Genomic DNA, 6272 nt, shown 5'->3' on the forward strand with positions numbered 1-6272 from the left:
ACACAAGCAACCCCGGTCCTGTTTCAGAGTACTTGGAACTCTGTTATTTACCATTGTGGACAATGAATCAGTGGACTGGTATGCGGCCCAGAGTAATTACCAGTCTCTGGGATTAATTCAAGAACTGGTGCGTTTTACTTTTTGGAAAACAGACAACACCTTTGTCCTCAGTGGTTGTAAAAAGAATTTAAAAATATTTTACTGGTCAAACATAAGTTTCACGTCATGTTGAATTGTGCATGTGTGCCATCGTCCTCCAGAGTGAATAGTTGTTAATTGGGAATTGTATTGATCCTACAGCACACCGTACTCTCAAGCGGAATTTGAAATGTTCTACCCTTGTATGACCAAGTTGTTTGACAAGCAAAGAAGATTGTATCACCAAGAATTCATTTTAGAGATCCTCATAGCCATTCATTGTTTTACAATGGACTTAAAAATTTGCAGTGATATGTTCTGTTCATTACTTGTATAGCCTCCCCGTTTCCCAAACAGCTTACCCTTCTGACTTCACTGTTGTCATCAATCAATCAATCGATCAAGAAATTTGTAGAGCACACGACTCACCAGTCAGGGTCTCAAGTCATTGAGTGAGTCGTCTGTTGAGGTATGCTGGTCCGGTGTCGTGGAGTTCCCTGTGTGCGTGGGTGATGAGCTTGAAGGGGGATCCTCTTTTTGACGGGTATCCAGTACAGGTCTCTCAGGAGGGGTGTGATGTGGCTGTGTCGAGGGATATCGAGGATCATGTGGGCAGAGGCAGTTTGGCCGGGGCTCTCGCGTAGAGGGCGTTTCCGTAGTCCAGCCTGCTGCCGAGGGCCTGGGTGACCGTTCTTCATGTGTCGGTGGGGAACCACCTGTAGATTTTGCGGAGCCTACGGAGGGTGTTGAAGCAGGAGGATGAGATGGCGTTGACTTGTTTGGTCATTGAGAGCGTTGAGTGGAGGATGAACCCCAGGTTGCATGCGTGGTCGGTGGGTGTTGGTGCTGCTCCCAGGGCGGTCGGCCACGAGGAGTCGTCCCAGGCTGAGGGGGTAGAGCCGAGGATGAGGACCTCCGTCTTGTCCGAGTTCTGTTTCAGACAGCTGCTCTTTATCCATTCAGCGACGGCTTTCATTCCTTCATGGAGGTTGGTTTTGGCGGTGAAGGGGTCCTTGGTGAGAGAGAGGATCAGCTGTGTGTCGTTGGTGTAGAAGATGATGTTGAGGTCGTGCAGTTTGGCGGGGCCATGTAGATGTTGAACAATGTCGGCTGAGGGATGATCCTTGGTGTATGCCGCAGTTGTTCTTGGTGGCTTTGAATCGGAAAGGGGAGGCGGATGCTCTGGGTTCTGCCGAAGAGGAAGCAGGTGGTCCAGTCCAGTGCTTTGTCTCGTATCCCTGCGTCATGGAGTTTTATGCGTAGGTTGGGGTGGCAGACCGTGTCGAAGGCGGCTGATGGGTCCAGGAGGATGAGGGTCACGGTCTCGCCGTTGTCCAGTAGGGCCCTGATGTCATTATGGCGGCGAGGAGGGCAGGTTCGGTGCTGTAGTTGCTGCGGAACCCGGACTTGGACAGGTCCAGGATGTTGTTCTCCTCGAGGTAGCGGGTCAGCTGTTTGTTGACGGTGTTCTCGATGACCTTCACAGAGAACTGGAGCAGGGGAGATGGGCCAGAAGTTCTTGAGGTCCCTAGGGTCTGCCTTGGGTTTCTTGAGCAAGGCGTTGATCTCGGCGTGCTTCCAGCTCTCCGGGAAGGTCGCGGTATCGAAGGAGATGTTGATGGCCTTGCGGAGATGGGGTGCGATGGTGGCACTGGCTTTGTTGAAGATGTGCTGTGGGCACGGGTCTGACGGGGAGCTGAAGTGGATGGTGTTCATGATTTTGATGGTGTCGTCGTCCTTGACGTTGGTCCAGGTGAGCAGGGGGGTCACTGTGGGTGGTGGCCGTGGGGTCAGAGGTGTCGTTGGCTGTCGTGGTGTTCTGGTTGTCGAAGCTGTTGTGGATGTCTGCGATCTTGCAATGGAAGAAGGTAGCAAGGGAGTTGCACAGGTCTTGTGATGGTGGGATGTCGTTGGTGTTGGAGCTGGGTTTGGAGAGTTTCTTCACGATGTTGAGGAGCTCTTTGCTGTTGTGGGCGTTGTTGTAGAGGTGGTCTTGAAGGAGGTCCTTTTGGCGGATCTGATGAGGTGATGGTGTTGGCGCATGGCGTTCTTGTGGGCTGCATGGTTTTCCGATGTCTGTTCGTGGCGCCATTTCTTCTCTAGTTATCGACAGGTTTGTTTGGAGGTTTGGAGGTCCGCGGAGAACCAGCTGGCATTCTTGTTGGTGTGTCTGTGAGAGTGTTGACGCAGTCGTCAATCCAACGCCTGAGGTTGCTGACGGCGTCGGTGGGGGGTGTTTAGCTGGACTTTGGTGATTTTGCACCAGCTGCGGCGGGGGATCTGTTGTGTGCGGTAGTGCATGGTGGGTTTCCGGAAGGTGAAGTGGATGCAGCGATGGCCGGCCCAGTGGAGTTCGGTGGTGTGGCTCAAGGAGACGTGGGAGCTTGCGGAGAAGATGGGGTCGAGTGTGTGGCCGGCCGAGTGGGTGGGCGTTGTGACTAGCTGTCTGAGTCCGAGGTTGGCGATCAGGGTGGTGGAGTTACTGTCGCCGTTGTTCTCGAGGTGGAAGTTCAGGTCTCCAAGGAGGATGTAGTTCTTGGAGGCGAGGGCGTGCGTGCTGACAAAGTCGGCGATGGAGTCGCTGAACTGGGGCCGGGGTAGTTACATAGTTCTCTCAACCTTTGAGTACTGCTAAAAGAGCCATACGTGAAAGTCAACCACTACAGTGATAAGAGGATTTTCATTCTGTAGTGAAGAGCACTCGCCTATAACCACTTTCTCACGCTTCCTAGTTATGGTATTAATCTAGGAGGATGCCCTGCACATGGTAATATGCACCTTTTAGCCCTAATTTTACATTTTATTTTAAACCTACCCCATTCTTGGCTTGTGGGAAGAATATAATAGGATCACTCTATTATCGGAGGGACCTGACCCCCATCACGCCACTTTCTATCCAGATGAATGTGTGAGGGTGCTATGATGTCAGTCTTTCTGCCTTCAGATCTTTGGTTGCAGCGTGCCCTGAATGTTCCTGGCCATCACGGACACTGCAGCAAATAGATGTCTTTAAGAAGGCTTTGCTGCAAATATTTTACATTGTTCCTCTCCATCTGGGTCACCTTTGGGCCCCAAGGATCCTTGGTAGATTTTGTTGATGTCGCACTGAAAGCACTAGTGAGCTGGTGAAGGGCAGTAAAAAGAGTACTTATGATGTGCTACATGATGGGGGTGGAGCCAATGCCATGCCACAGAGCTACTCGCCGCCCATGACCTCCCTGGCCCCATTCAGCAGCTGTTACCTTCCTGCCACCACGGAAGAGGCCTCTTGACTTGCCCCGGACCTCAGCGACGGGCTTGAGTTGCTCGGGGAGTGAGGGACTAAGTCATGCGGCTGCCACAGTTCCTCCCGAAGCCAGTGAGCTGGTCAAGATTGCAGCCTGCTTTGTTGATGGTAGCCGCAGTTGTAAAGCCGTGGCAGTGATAATCCGTGGGGGAGCATACCCTCCCAACTTGTGCCTTGAGGGTGCCTGTGGACTTCAGGCATCCCGGTGAATTCCATACACGGCCTTCAACGGCGGGCAGATCATCAGATTGCAGTAAACGACCACAGGCCGCAAGCAGGGATGTTGCACCGCACTCTCTCTCAGGCTGCCATCCGGATTCCCTGTGATGGTTTGTACTGCGGGCCTTGTGCCTTCTTTCCTTACTATTAAATGGGGGGGGGCGTGATCTGGAAGGCCCCTGAGTCATGCCCTGGACTGTCCGGGCAAATCCGGGACGTCTGATCACCCTATCCCTGGGGCTCACTCATACTACTGCTAGACCCCCTACCAGTTCCCTCGGGGTAATTTATTATATGCCGGCTGCCCCGGCGATGAGGCTCTGCTGGACGTGAGCTCCATTCCTTATTTTGCTAGGGAGTGTCCGTGAACTGGCTGTCCACCCACCCTACTGCCCTGAGAACTCCTCTGATTCTATGTATGGGTACTGGCCCCAGTACTACTGGACTGCTGGAGCGAACTGCAGTTTGGGGTGCCACAGCCCTACACTGCCACCTTGAGGTGTACAATGCAGGGGCCCAATGTTAGCCAATAGGGCTAAGGGGGCCTTCGGTTAGGCACTGCTTATTCGTAGGCCACTCTGGTGTGGGAGCTAAGCTCCTGGGGTTAAGGTCAGCACTGCAGTGGCCATCGACCAGCAGCAGGGCTGCACCAACAGCGGCACTGGGGTGGCCATGTGACGTCGGGGTCCCTGTGCTTCTCAATGGAAACCTTTGGTTCAGCAAATTCGCGGCAGACTCGGACAGGGCGGCTTCCTGAAGGCGACCATCGGCTGGTGAGGTAACTTGTGATCTTGGGGATGCCTGGACGCTGTCAGTTGGCCTACCCAAGGCAGTGGGGCGTCAGATTTTCTTACCAGCTCCGGTCGCGGTAGGTGGAACCCATCAGGTTAAGGCTGCAGGCGGCGTCTTGTAGCTTGACGGACGGATTCCAGGTCAGGATCACTGGGCAGACCTCCTCATGGCGTTGAGCCACTCAAACTCAGGCCATGTGTGTCTGGTGGAGAGTTGTGCAGAATCACAGAGTCGCCGGATTCTGGTCTGGGCGTCCTTGATGAGCAAATCTGGTAGGAGACAGAATCTGAAAGGTGAGTGCAGGGCAGATACTTCTGGGCCCTGGGGGGCTGCTGGACATGCCGGCTGCTTCTCTGTAGGCAGGTGGGAGTCGGGAGAGGCTGGGGCCAAAGCAGTAGGTGTCCTTTTCTTCCTGGGTCAGCATAGCTCTTCGGTCCTTCTTCTTTCTCCTTTGAATCTGAGGCGGCAAGGTTCAGGGTTGGCCCTAAATACTACATTTAGGGGCGTTAAAGGGATGTGCAGGAGGGACCAGTGGGTCCCCTCCTTGTGATAAGCACATCCCCTATTATGCCACCCTCCAGTGGGAGGGGGCATGAGCATCTCTCTAATTGGCTAAGTCCTTCCATCTTCAAAATGGAGGGGACTGAGATGTGTTCTTCACCTCGCCTCCCCCACCTGAGGGGTTGGGGTGGGATTAGCAAAGGTGGACAGACCTCTCTTCCTAGCCTGGTTTTCCTGCTATTTCTCCCGACCAAAGTGGGGGCCACCACTGGTGGGAGCCAGTGTGGGTTTAATGTGCTCAGAAGATTGCTACCAAACTTCATGCCTCTGTTCACTCATATGAGGGCTAGTGCACCCTGTTAGAGGGGTGACTTACCTAGGCCTCGGGCAGTAGTTTGCAGGCATGGCACACAGGAATGTGTGCCATGTCTACTCTTCACCTTTCTCTGCACCAAAACACGCAGCCTGCAATGGTAGTGTGTAGGTGTTAAGGTACAGGGCCTCTAAGGGTGACGCAATAGGTGCTGCAGCCGTTAGAGGCCTTCCCTGGTCACAGTGCCCTTGGTACCCATGGTACCTTTTACAGGGCAGGAGAGCTATGCAGGTGTAAGGACAAAGTTGTCGCAAATGCTAGTGATCTTGTAGCTGGAGAATAGGGACAGCTGGGTGCAGAGGTCCTCAGAGCGGTTACTCTGGTGGAGTTTGCTGCCAGAGAGGTAAAGTCTTTCACAATGGCGAAGATTTATTTGGCGGGGATGATGCTGCTTTTGACATGGTTGGTGAGTGTTGAGCGTTTTATGACCGATTTGCTGATGGTAGCTTCTGTGGGTGAATTTGTAGGTGCTCTTGTCAGTGTTGTCCTGACTTAGTCTTCACCTGTTTCAAGTTGCTTTGGTGAGCCTGAGCTCTTCCATGTACTGGCTTGCTTACAGTCTATTTCTTGTGGCTGTGTTTGGTTTTGAGAGGAGCCAGAGTGTCTGTGCAGGCGGTGATCCAGGTGTTGAAGTTGGAGATTGATTTAGGGAGGATTTTGTTGTGTTAAGGTCATAATGTAGGAGTTTCGAAGACCAGGTTGCTTCTGAGATCCTGTTTCAGTCTCATTTAAAGATTTCTTGATGGTATTTCTGCAGTGGTGTGAGATGGGTATGCTGAAGTTGATCAGGGCATGGTTAGACCAGTTGATCTGTATGGTCTTGTCTGCTGTGATGTCACTGACAATAGGATCCAGTAGGTGACCAGTGGTGTGTGTGGGGCCTTACACTCACTGGGTGAGTCTGAGATAAAACCGGTCCTTGAGGAGGTTAGCTGTGTTGGGATGAGTGAGGTCTTTCATGTT

The sequence above is a fragment of the Lissotriton helveticus genome, chromosome 6 (genome assembly GCF_964261635.1).
Source record: "Lissotriton helveticus chromosome 6, aLisHel1.1, whole genome shotgun sequence".
Classification (NCBI taxonomy): Eukaryota; Metazoa; Chordata; class Amphibia; order Caudata; family Salamandridae; genus Lissotriton; species Lissotriton helveticus.